We start from the raw sequence: 14,560 nt of genomic DNA, 5'->3' as shown, positions 1-14,560 counted from the left end.
CTCCCCTTTCTAAACACAGATGATGTCAGCACCCTATAAGTACAGCAGGAGAAGGGACACCTCCCAATAATGCAAATAGCGCGCTCTGCTAATGCGTCAGTCTCAAGTGCCATCACATAGTTAGATAGTGGTTTGAATCCTGTAAATGGCAAGTGTGTGTGATTAGATGAGGGGGGTTACTGTGTGTGTGCAAATATGTGTGAGAAAAATGTCTCTTTTGGCAACTGGGAGAACACACTGCAGGATGCACACTCCCCTTTCTAAACACAGATGATGTCAGCACCCTATAAGTATAGCAGGAGAAAAGAAGCCTTCCAATATTGCGAATAGTGTACTCTGCTAATGCATCTGTCTAGAGTGCCGTAACATAGTTAGGTAGTGGTTTGAATCCTGCAAGTGTGTGTGTTTAAATGAGGGGGATTGCTGTGTGTGTGCAAATTTGTGTGAGAGAAATCCCCCTTTTGGCAACTAGGAGAACACACTACAGGATGCACACTCCCCTTTCTAAACACAGATGATGTCAGCACCCTATAAGTACAGCAGGAGAAAGAAAGCCTCCCAGAAATGTGAATAGTGCACTCTGCTAATGCGTTTCTCCTGCGTATCGTAATGTAGTTAGGTAGGAGTTTGCAACCTGTAAATGGCATGTGTGTGTGTTTAGATGTGGGGAGTTCGTGCGTGTGCATTTCCGTATGAAAAACATGTTAGTTTTGGCAATCAGGAGATCACACTACCTAATGCACATTACCCTTTCAAAATACTGATGTTGTCAGCACCCTATAAGTATAGCCAGAGATGAGGAACTATCGAGTAAACCGAATAGTGCACTTTGCTAATGCGTCTCTCTCCCGTGTCATGACTTAGTTAGATAGGGGAATGAATCCTGCAAGTGTGCATGTGTGTGGGGGTAGTAGGGTGTGTGTAAATGCAAGTGTGAGAGAACAGATCCTTTTGGCAAATACTACAATACACCAGATGCTGCATACTCCCCCAGTAAACACAGGGGATGTCACCACACTATCAGCACAGCCAAACAGGGCTAGTTGGCTAGTAATGCCAATAGTGTGCTCTGCTACTGTGTCTATTACCATTGTCAGAGTACAGATAGGTATGTTTTGGTAACCCACAACTGTCACGTGTGGTTGTGTCACACAGTATGACCTTGTGTGGGTGTTTGTACATAACAATGCATGCCATTGCCTAAACCAGCAATGGCATTGCACACATGATGTATGTGTGTGACACATACACATAAATACCTGTGACCTGCAGTAGTTACCATGTCTGACACATGCTTCATGTGGATAAATGGTATTTGCAATGTATACCAATATGACTGTGTCTTACTGTGCAGGGTCCGCACGTGGTATGTCCCTATACAGTGTGGGTGTCTATGGTGAAACACCTACAGCAAGGGATACACATCTGGTCTGGGCCATATAGTGTACATGTAGTTGATGTACAGGTGCTGCATGTTCCCACCTGTTGTGGTAGTGGCAACATATCATTCCACTGCAATTCGGTGACCACATGCTGTGAACTCTTCAACTAGTGTGTTGTAGCTACAGTAATGCTCATACACAATGTTTGGCTGGATGCAGTATGGCCTTATAAACACAGTTCATGAGACTGTCATATTGCCGGTGTTGTTATGGAGGATAGGTGGTCTTCCTGTGTATGTGAGGGTTGTGTGTGCCAGGCTATGAACCAGATGGCAGTCCGACACACTGTCAGCTGCACATGAGTAGGCCCTGATGGTTTGTGCTGTGCCAACAACCTGGAGGTGTGTGTATCTGTGCTACCTTGGGATACCACCCCCCCTATCCATGTGTGTTACATGTGTAGGGGACGACAGGCATGGTATGGGGCATAACCTGTCAGTGATGGGTAACACCTGTGAGCCATGAATCATGAATCTGGCACTGCACAGACATTGCAGTTCACCATGCTGAGGGCAGTGTCTGGTGCATGCATCTTCCGGTGTACACTGCTGTTGTTGTGTAGCAGCACTGTTAGTGTCCTAACCTGTGTGATACCCACGGAGGTTGCTATGTAAACCATGTCCTGCAGCATAAGGCAGTATGTGTGTACCAAGGAGCTTTGCTATTATACATTGGGCCATGGGTGTCACGTGCAAGATGACCCGTGCACATCATTGTGGCTTCCCTAGCATGTAAGCACATGTTGACAGCCAGTGGATACCCTATGAATGACAGTGGAGACTGAGCATAATGTAGACATACAACACCCTTCCCACATATAGTGGTAGAATACCTGGTGAGGGTATGTTGGCAACCAACATCAGGCTCATACTGGCCTGTGCCACATGCTGAGAGATCCATTCTATGTTCCCTATCATGTAGTCCAGGGAGGTATGTCTCAGGCAGCCACACTGGCATGGTCAATGAGTGAGTTATATCTGTCCATGCCTCTGACTGACCTGTATGCATGTGTGCTGTGGTGGACCATAGTGCCCCTGAGTCATATCACTGTGACCTTCACCAGATACAGCCTGTTGAGCGGGACCCCAGTGCAGCACACAAGACAGGTACCTGACACGTCTGTAGCAGGTGTGTTGTGTAGCCCTACAGGCTGTGAGTGTGTGGCACAGGGGATGTGCGTGCCATATGTGGCATGTGCTCTGTTCCAACAGAACATATGCCTGTGTGCCAGCTGCAGAGGTGTGTGATGCCCAGGCAGGCTGCTATTCTGAGTCCCCACGTATGCCCCAGTGTGTTCAGCATGCTGTCAGTGTGTGTCAATGTCTGACTGGTATTGTCGTCACTGTAATATATTGTATTGATATATTTATTTATCCTACATTTGTTGACTGGGATAGCCTGACTGGATGCATGTCCATTTCCAGGGGAGGCCCGTGGAGACAAGCTACGAGGGTAGCAGATACAGCATTACATAATACTAGCATTACATATTACAAACAGATTATTTACAGAGATTACATAAGTAAGCAAGTCAAACATGTTCCACAGGTTAATGTTAGACCTGAGCACAAGTCAGGATTAAATTAAAATTACACAGTAAAGTGGTTCACAGATTTTACACCATTCGAGTTAGCCAGGCTTGATACATTGACATAGTCAGTTAAGTGACAAATGTTGTTTGAGTCTACTGTTAAATTGACCTAAGGTGGACAGTTGGGTAATATCAGCTGGAAGTGAGTTCCAGGATCTACTTACAGGGTTTGCAAAGAGAGAATCACCGGCTGTGTTATTAAACTTGCTAGTCTGAAGTAGTACTTTGTTAGAGGATCGAAGCAGTCTAGGATTGTTATAGGGGGTGATAATATTTGAAGTGCAGGAGTATTGTCTGGATTATAGAGGATTTTATAGGCCATAATCAGTTGGTTATACTGAATTAGGCTGGGTATTGCAAGCCAACCAAGCTGATTTAGATTGATGCAATGATGTGTCCTAAAAGGCAGGCCAGTGGCAAACCTGACAATGTGGTTGTAGCAAACTGAGTGTTTGTTAAGGACAGTCTTGTTCATATTCGATAGTAGAGGGGATGCATACAGAAGGGTTGAAACAAGGTGTGAGCGAGCTATGGCACCTTTAGCTGGAGGGGCTAGGAAGGCTTTAATTCTGTAAAGTGACCCTAGTTTTCTATTGATGGCTTTGATAATCTGGTTAACATGTATGTCACATTTGAGATTATTGTCTATGATGACACCTAATAGTTTCGGAGATGGGTCAGGGGAGATTATTGTACCATCAGTTGATGTTATGGTAACGGTGAAAGTGGTAGACCTACGTGTTGGTGAAATAACAGCAGTTTAGTTTGATTGGGATTTAGGATCAGACGATGTTCAGAAAGCCAGTTTGCTATTGTATTAAAGGTGGTCTGGGTAGCTGACCATAACTCTACTGGAGATGTGGCTGAGCAGATCAGAGTAGAGTATTCAGCATATTGGATACAGCTGACTTTTGGGATGACAGTATAACGGTCGTTAATGAAGATGGAGAACAGCAAGGGCCCTAGTATAGAGCCTTGTGGTACTCTGAGGGTGTTAGGTAGAAGGTTAGAGAGTTTGTTCTGCCAGAGGCAAGCCTGCTGTCGACCATGCAGGTAGGATTGAAACCATTGTAAGGCTCCAGTATCTAGACAGTCTTTGCAGGGTGTGGAGTACAAGTTGGTGATCAACCATATCGTATGCCTTTGAAATATCCAAAAAGAGGGCTGTGGATATATAATTATTGTTGCAAGTATGGCTTATGGTGTTAGTAAAGGCTAGGAGGCCTGACGTAGTGCTGTGATGAGGACGTAAGCCATGCTGAGTGTCTGCCATAATGCGAGTTTGGATTAGGTGGTGCATGACTTGTCTATGACGAAAGTTTCCATAATCTTTGCAAGTGGAGAGAGTATAGCTATTGGCCTATAATTGGAGACTTCAGTAGAGCTGCCTCCTTTGTGAAGTGGGATTACATATGACATCTTCCAGACGGTGGGAAAGTTAGATTATAACATGGTTCCTTTGATTACCTTTGAGACGAGGTAAGCAATAGCATCATCTGGTTTTGATAGGTACTCGGCAGGGAGTTGATCAGCAGAAAGTGTAGTGGGTTTCACTGTTACAATCAAGGTACAGAGAAGTGAAGTGGTGACTGGTTGGCAGCTGGACGCAAGTAGTTTTCTAGGGGTGCTACTTTCAGGACCAGGGGAGCTAGGAGGTAGATGACTAGCTAGGGCCTGAAATGTCTCAGTAAAGAACTGGTCAAAACTATCAGGAACATCTTCAGGGGTATTATCAATAGTAGCAGCAGGGATTGGGGTTGACGTTTGTCCAGGACATAGTATATATGACATGCCACCTGACAGGGTATGGCATTACTGGGTTCAGAGAGACCAGTCCCAAGATTGGCTGTGTGGTGGCATCCCACACATGTGTTGTACGTTCCTGGCCAAGGGTGATGGCTGATTGCATACATGTGGCAGCTGTGACAATGACACATGACTCACATTAACCACAACTGGACCATAGAGGCGATTCACAGGTTACCTTTGCACATGCTACCCTAGTAGTGTGATTGCCATGGTGAGTACCAACACATAGGGCCAATGGGGAACAACATACTGAAGGTGTGTATGTGTGGGTGTACCACTACTGTTTCATAGCACTGACATATATGACTGCACATGTGGGTAAATGCCAGGTAAGACATGTGCAATGTGCCACAGGCAACGTACATGCATACAGGACAGACAGTGATGTTCTGTCATGTGTAAAGTTGACATATGTATCATACGCTATGCAGATGTCAGTAGAAGTCTACAGAAGCACTGTAACTCTGCATTGCAGGTGTAAGCAGTGTTCCAGGGGACCCCAAGCGAACATGCATGCAAACAAAGCTACAGTAAACAGGGCTGGAAGTTGTGCATTATACAACAAAGAAGGGGTAACAATAACAGTAAGTAACAATGCAAATATGTAGGCACTATCAACATGTACCCAGGAATACGCAGCGCAGATGCCCATGGTAGAACCGATATTATGTCATACTTATTTGTGATTTGGATTACATTGGTACTGCACACATATCTACATGCGTGAACATCCACATGGCAAAGTCGTTGTGGGCAACTTGACACCATTACTGTACATGTCCACCATTGCATATCACTACTTGCATTAGCTTTCCCCCTGTACTACCCATGTATGCGGCTATCTGTTGACAACCTTACCACCGGCATGCAATTATGTGCAGCTGTTATACTTTGGTATGTACTATGGGTGCAGATAACAATTCAGGGCATTCATACAGTTACTGCAGCAGGCATGCTGGGATAAACACACAGTCATAGCAGCACACTGTACTGTTACCAACATGATACTACTAATACACTTCTATGTAGTCACCCTGTGCATCAGCAACGTGTTTACCTGTTCCCGCAATGATGTTGGAGATTGCAGGAGGTGGCACAGTGTCATCATATGCACAGGGTGTGGATTAGGTATGCCTGAGTCAGCCACTGATATCACCAATTGACATGTGTGTGTATGTGTGTTGGTGAGGGGCAGCAGTACAGGGTGGGGCAGTGTTGGTGCAGTGTGTGCATGTATGTGGTTGCCCTAGGTGTTAACATTTTGCATGTGTGTATGCATGCACACAGTTCCACCTCATGGCTGCCATATACAGGGGTTTGTGGACAGCCACAGACTGCACCTGGCAGGCCATACAGATCAGTGTCTGTGTGCACGGACACGGTACCTGTGCCTGGCAGGGGTGCTATGGACCGTATCCAGTACAAAGCCAGACTGGGTACTGTCATCAGAAGCGGGAGTGTGTTGACTGGACACAAGTCCCTGTTGGGACTGTCCAGAGCCACGTGCACGTGGTCTCCTGGGGCGTTCCGATGACAGCACAGACCCAGCATTGCTGGGGCTGCTGCTGGCACTATGGGGGCGTGCGCAAGCCTGTTGTCGTCTGCGTTGACTGCCAGCTGCTGCCGGCATACAGCCACGTCGATGCCGCAAACGCCCACCATTGCCCTGGCTCATGGACATCTGGTTGTGGAACTGCTGTAATATGTCCCCACAATGTCTGTCTATGACATCGGTGAAGTTACGGATAGCATCCGCAATGTCACGCATACTGTCTGTCATGGCTGTGCGACATACTCTCAGCTCCCTCAGACCCAGTCTGGTGTACCTTTCCATACGTGACTGTGCCTGCATGACAGTCCGAAACATAGCTGAGGTTGACAGACCTCTTTGGGCACGTGTGCCAGAGGCAGTATGCCCACGGATGCTCCCACGAGAACCCATGGGCAACTGTCTGTGTGGTACCATCGGAGGACCCTGCCCATGGCTGCTGTGTGGGGACGCATGTGCCACAGGTACCACATTACCCTGGTCTATGCCCACTGTATCCTGTCCATCACCTAGGGACAATGGTGACAAAGGATGTACAGGCAGGATGACTGTGTGCAATGATGGGGTTGACAGCTGTGTACTGTCAATTGGCTGACCAATGGCAGACCCTGACACACCTTCCTGTACCATTACACAAATATCATCATTACCAGTAGCCGTGGCACAGGATTCAGGTTCCCTGCTGCAGGTCACCAGAGCAGCCCCAGAACTTGTGGGATGAAGACAGGAAACACAGTTTACAGTCTCCAGACATTGTTACCAGTGATGCACTTATACACACATGCACACATGGACACATGCACTCAGGCACACATGCACACATGCACACATGCACACATGCACACATGCAGACATGCACATGTGGAAACATGCACACGTGGACACATGCACACATGCACACATGGACACATGCACACATGGACACATGCACACATGGTCACATGCACACATGGGCACATGCACACATGCACACATGCACACGTGGCCATGTGTACACATGCACACATGCACACGTGCGCACGTGGACACAGGCACACATGCACACATGGACACAGGCACACATGCACAGATGCACACGTGGACACAGGCACACCTGCACACATGCACAAATGCACACATGCACACATGGGCACAGGCACACCTGCACACATGCACACCCCGCAGTATACACACAGAGCACTACTGAGTTACACTACTGTTACTAGCATTATCAGGACTATTATAGGTTATGTTAAACACACTCACCAGCATGGATGGCCTGTCTTGGGAGGGATCTGCAGAAATTATGAGATTAATGTCAGTGGGCACAACTGTGCCATTGATATTGCATATGATACAGTGTACAGAAGTCAGGTGTACATATGGCATATTACCTGCATGCTCCATGTCGTGCTGCTGTGTGGAACCAGCCTCCATCATAATGCAGGTGTACTGCTGTTGGTGTTCCGGGGCTGGAGCCACTACACTTAGGAGTAGCCCCTCCTTTCTGGTGAGGGGGGGATGTGTGGCCACCCCATCTCCTGTGGTGACCTGTTGCCTGTGGATATCTGATGCACGCTACCAGACACTTCGGATTAAATCACTGCAGTGATGTTGTACCTGCTCATATGTCCTGTTATGCGTGCCAATATCATTTACCCTACGGACAAGGTCTTGCCACAGTGCGGCCCTCTCCTGCTGATTCTGACTGCATACATATATCTATGTACTTTAACTGACCTTATTATCTACAAGCTGCCAACTAGCATGGCTGTTTCTGTTCACACACTACTATTATGGAAATCCAGTAGTTTTGACAGTAATTTTAAATGACATGCTTTGTGTACTACACATCCTATATTCCCTTTACATTCATCCTTACTATTACATGTTATATTTATTTTAGCACAATACTCTTGTATAAGAGTCATGGCTTAGTGGTAGGTCATACAGAGTAGTGTTTCCAAGGTCCTGTGTTCGGGACTGACAGTGGGATTTTATTTTGCTTTTGAACTGAGTACAGGACCTGTCAATCAAAGTGACTAAGGCACTTTTAAGCAGTTGTAACTGGGTTAGCGCTGGTTTGCACGGAGCTCACGCATGCGCACTGGCGTTTAGCTCCACACACCCGCTTACAAACGCTTAGTGCTTACTCTGGCGCACACCCGCGCTATTTTCTTTGAAAGAAAAGAAAATGGGGAGACAGGAAAGTGGTGAAAAAGGGGTCACAAAGAGGGTAAGACAGTAGGGAAACAAGCTTGGGATGTGCAGGAGGGATGTAGGTAAGGCCCATAGCTGCCCATTTCTTCATCAGCAACAGCTGTGCATATGTATGTAATTTGGTGTGACATTTGAAACCTTCCACCCCTGAGAGAGGTGTCAGGACAACAATAATACTTGTTGTACAGCCAATTGTAATTAATAGGTTCCATGTCCAGCAGACATGTGTGTGGAATGGGCAGCTATGTATGGGGCATAATTTTTTTGTGGGTACAGAGTGCCCTTTTTTTTTTTTTCAGGTGAGAGTGGTATGTCAGGTGAAGGAAGTCGGTACAGCTGGGGAGGTAGGTTGGGTAGGTAAACAGACAAGACAAACAAGACACACACAGGGGCGGTGTATGACACATGTGGGGGGGGGTTACACAATTGACGGGGATGGAGGTTTGGATATCCAGAGCCCATGAGCCCACAGATGGCAACAGTGGAACTGATATCCCCACCCATAGGCAGTTGCCACTGTTCCTTCACTGCCCAGGATGGGGCTGTGCTGGGGGCTGTGTAGGTGGGTCAACAGGCATGCCCATTAGTTGTGCCACCCATGCCTCGAGCTGGCATAGGGGCTCAAGAACAGAGTCCTGAATCTCCCTACGCACCACAGTCTGGATGCTACGGAGGGTGAGTGGTGGTTCTCCTCCAGCCACACTTGCAGGGGGGGGGCGAGCCCCATCCCCTGCAGCGCTTTCACCCGCAGGTGGCACAGGGCCACCGGAGGAGGGTCCGGACTCGGCACTAGTGCCAGGTGCACTCGCCAGCTGAGGTGGGACAGGTGGGTCCGCTGGAACCCGCCTTTCCTGTCGTCCTATGTTTTGCATTATGTCATGACAGTTTGGGTTAGTGACATATAATACCATTCACAATTAGTTGTAACAGCATGCATTAGTATTCCCATCAACCAAACACCCACATATTCACACCATTGAACAGCGTGCATAACACATGCATAATTTGAACAGAAATACACAGTCCAACAACATGCAGGGTTAACTGATGGCAACAGGCCATCAGGTGCGGATGTATGAACAGGGCAGATGCATCAATGGACATGCAGATATATATGACCCAACAGGACAAACGCCCAAGGGTGTTAATTGTGATTGCACATACCATTTTCACGTGGAATGGGTTATATGTGGTTATAGGGTGGGGTAAAGAAAGTAATATTAACACCTTCGAATAACAATACATATGCTGTACATTTCTAATAGCTACAGTTATATACACACTACTGTTCTAACTACAGTTTCCTATATGATAACTATTTCAACTTGGTGATAGGACTGTTACTGCAACATCAATATACATTTCAGTGTTCTTCATACACATTCATATCTAGCTTTGTTCAGCTACATCATCTTGCTACATTTGCTTTATATAGCTGTAGACAAGTGTGGATGTTTGGTATATCAGACAATCATCATATCTGCATATTTCAGACTGAGAGCAACATATCCAGATTTTGGGATACACATTCCACATGCAGCAACACTTTGAACAGATTTTGCTGTTTGGTTTGGAATCTCACATGCATTTCATTCTGTCTTGACTGCAGTATACTTTATTCAGGAGTTATTACTACTGTATTGATGGATTCATGACACTTTCTCACACTCTCTCACTTGCTTTCATTTTACTATTCAGGATGGAACTTACTTCTAGGCTTTATTGACATGTTTTACCTGTAGTTATTACAATCCTTTCCAGCAGTCTCACTTCTGTCATGTTTCAGTATTTCCACAGGGATATATTTCACACATGTGATTTCATCATCTTCTGCAGCTATACTTCTCAGCCTGCTGCAGGTTGTGTACTATTTTCTTACAGGTAGGGCATTTTTATTTCAGAATATATGTCAGACAGTTTCATTTTTCGGTTTAACTTACAGGCTGAAATACACTTTTGTAATCAAGCAAGACTTGCAGACACTTTCACACTGTTACTTGCAGATTTTATTCCTTACTGACTACACTGCACTCTTTTGCTGACTGTCATACTTTTATATTTCTTTACGGTTACTGGTAGTGGATTACTGACCTGCCTGGTGGCGCAACCGCACCAGCCTATCGCCATAGGCTCTGCGGTTCGCAGAACGGACACCTGCAGCTGTAATATAAATGAAGTAATATTGGAATACACATCTCCATAATATCAGCTAGTTTAATTTCTTACATACATAATTAAATGTTACTTACTCAGTAGTGGGGCGTTGGGTGTTTGCCGGGCCTCCTGGATCCAAAGGTTCAGTTGGTCCTGCTTGCGTCTCTTCAGGTCTGCATGGTGGTGACGGACCTGCTCACCAGTCCTTGGAATCCCTGTGGCACTGGTGAGATCATGAGCCAACCTGTCCCATGCCTCGGCCCTGTATGCTCCCCAGAGGACATGGCCCTGCATGAGTTGGGCCTCATGATTATGGACTAGGAGCCAGACCATGTACCTGGACTCCTCAACACCCTACCTCTGTGCTCGGAAGCAACTACCCTCTCCTACTCCTGTCATTCTGCCTGCAGGTCAGTTCTACAATCATTTATGTTGTGTATTCCCGCCTATGGGGCTTATATAGTCCATTTTTCCCGCACATATCTGTGATTGGCCATTTTGGAATTGTATCAACTTCAGTAAACCTGCATTGTCATGCTGTAGTTTGTATTCATTCCTATATATTAGCTATTATTACATTTCTAGGTACTGCTGTCATGGCTTAGTGGATCTGTACCTTGACTATGATGTATAGTATCCTGGGTTCGAACCTGGCCACTGCTTTTTATTTTTCATGACTGTCTAGACATGCTGAGGGGTGTGTCTGTGTAAAGGCAGTTTTGATACAGCTTGCTCAACGTTGCCCGTCGGTTAGCTTGTTTGCACGGTGCGCAGCTCCATGCAAACGGGGTACGCTGCTTTAAGCCTCATTTGGCTATTGGCACGCATATTACGCTCAGCTCAGTTAGGGGCACATAGATTTAGCGTGTTAGACCACTGCTCAGCTACGGGCACTCATTTTGCACCAGTTAAGCCACTGCTCATCTACGGGCAGATGCACTCACTCTGTTAAACTGTAGCTCAGCTATGAGCACATCTGGCATTTTTTATTCTTTTGTTACCTCACATGTCTTCAATATAAATGGGCTATTTCATTACATTTTACATAAATTGTGGTTTTATGTGTACATATTTGTCAGGAACTTGTTTCCTGCTTATTATGCAAAAAAAAAAAAAAAATTGGTGTTGGCTCGAACCATGACTGCCTGCTCTTCAGCCAACATCTCTACCGCTACGCTATTGCTTCCTGGCTTATTTTGCATATTTAGTTCTTATATGCTTTCCCACTGACTGCTAACTGTAGCTGCGCTACGGGCACGCCCGCGCAATAGAGCGCACTCACGGTTAAACATTTTTACAATTTAAAAAAAAATATAAAACATGTTTATTTATATGTTTTCTGCTCATAGTCTGTGGGGGCATGTGTTGTGTTCTGTTTATTCACATTTCCGTGGACTCTGTCGTGGGTGTTTACTTTGGGTACTTTTCCTCTTCTGGGGGCGTGTCTGCTTACAGGGCTTGGCCTACGGACACGCCCCCTACTGTCTTACACGGACTGTGTTGGCCTTAAGTGTGATTCAGGATGCTCTCATTAATATGCAGAGCATGCTGACATCACTCCGTTTAACTGCAGCCTCCGTGTATGAGTTATAACTCTTACATGGAGGCTTTGTGAGTCTTGCCCAATGTGTCTTTATTTATTGTTAACTGTTTGTTGAATGGGTAAGACCACTTCCCAAATTTTCCTTCCTCAAGGGCAACCTGAAAGTACTTCATGGTTAAGTGACTTGCTCAAAGTCACAAGGTAGGCAAATGAAGGTGGAAGGATTGAACACAAGAAGCAGGACATTAACAGCTCAGTGATTTTGTCCACTGCACTAATTGCCAGACCAGCAATTGCATTTAATTACAGTTTACTGACATTTGGTATATTTTTTTATTGTATTCTTTCCTTGCTCTCCAAATGAGACAATGGTCTGCCTGTTTTGTCAAAATATTGTTTCTGTCTTTATTTATTTCCATGGGGGGATTTCTGAAGCCAGTTCAGAATGAGTCTACCACCGAAAAAGGATGTTTTTGTCTATGTTTGTGTGTGTGTGTGTGTGTGTGTGTGTGTGTGTGTGTGTGTGTGTGTGTGTGTGTGTGTGTGTGTGTGTGTGTGTGTGTGTGTGTATAATGCTCCAGTTAGGTTGGATGTCTAGTTAAGTGACTTTGCTCAGAGTCAAACTCTGAGCCTCGATAATTGGCAAGTCAGTGTCTTAAACCCCCTTACCAATTGCTAAGTGCCTTTTATTTATTTCTTCTGTGTTTTTGTAAATCCCTGAGAATTACAGTGTGTGTGGTGCAACAGGTAGCTTATTTACTTTTGGTGGAGAAGATTGTGGGTTGTTTCTCCCACCAGGTAGATCAATTGCTGACACTGTTGTGCAGCTTGGGGGGGGGGGGTCCTCCTTTGGATGAGATACTTGCTAACTATGAACCTGTTGTCTGTTTGCCAGTCATTCCTTATTTCATATCATCAGCACTCTGCCTACGTTACTTAAAAAAAGTTATTCTTCAAGGGCAGCAGGCACTGAATTTGTAGATGAAGCAATGACATTCAAAGTTAGTTACAGTTCTCTTTAATGTGTAATTATTCATATGACTTTTACTTCATCAGATTGTCAATATTTAATGTTATTTGGTGGATTATAATGGCAGCAGTTTGAGTGGCCTTTAATGGTTGAACTGTTCTGAAATGGTCAGTCTTGTCATTGGTAAATATATTTTTTTTCACTGCTTACCAGAAAAAATGTTCAAACCTACAAATGTAAGACACAGTATAACAAGTGGTGCTGTATTAAACAAAGACAATTTAATACAACCAGGAAGGTGACTCAAAGAACATATGCATTTATGCATGGTCTTAAAAATGTGTGCAGGGGGCCCCTCTTTTGAAAACAGATGAAAGGTACAGTTAATCTACCACTGGCCAAATGCATTTTCTTTGAATTTGGGTTTCAATGTAGTTTCAATCAATGTGAGCTTCAAGGGCAGAGAAGTTTACCGTTCATGCTAATCCTGCTCTTATTGCGAGACTGCATTGTTTTGTTTTGTTTAGCAAATGTCTATCAGTATTTGTGTTATAAAATTTGAAATAAAGGTTTTAAATTAAATCCAGATATCTGCAACCGTTGTAGAAGTAAAGAAGAAAACAGTATGGACACTGATAGTTTTGAACACTGTTATATTGCAACTGGAGAGAGAGATGTAAGTAATGTGACGCTGGAATGGCTGCTGGGGGGATGTTGGGAGGGCAGGGATTTATGGTCATGTGGTCCTGATCCATTTCTCTGTCTAGGGCCCCATTTGACTATGATCCGGCTCTTGACTTCTAAAAGAAAATGCTTGAGTTATGATACTCCTAATAACATAATGAGTTACTGTTTTGTAGAGATATTCCTGATTGACACTGCTTATATGCAGAGCCTTATACTTGTTACAGTTAAATGATACCATCTTGTTATTCTTACTGGAGTTCTGCTCCACACCCAGATAGTTCTAAGGATAGTTTTGATCAATACATGAGTTTAGCATACTTTAATATCATCTGCAAATTTTGCAATGAAGCAATGAATTCTGGTCGGTAAAGTGAGTATGTAAACATAAATATCTGATATCTGATTGGATATCGGAAAACATCAGTAATGAGACTATAATTATGGGAGATATCAACATTAACTGGCAGGATCTGATGCTTGACTCCTCTACTAACAGCATACACCTCTGTGGTTATACCCAGCTCGTTACCAGTGCCACCCATATGCGTAACAGTAATGTCCTAGGTGCTACTCTTGACTGGATACTTGTTTCTACTCCCCACACTCTACCCAATAA

This window comes from Protopterus annectens, chromosome 3.part1 (genome assembly GCF_019279795.1).
Source record: "Protopterus annectens isolate FY-2018-M chromosome 3.part1, PAN1.0, whole genome shotgun sequence".
In the NCBI taxonomy this organism is placed as follows: domain Eukaryota; kingdom Metazoa; phylum Chordata; order Ceratodontiformes; family Protopteridae; genus Protopterus; species Protopterus annectens.
Note: the sequence above shows the minus strand (reverse complement) of the source record.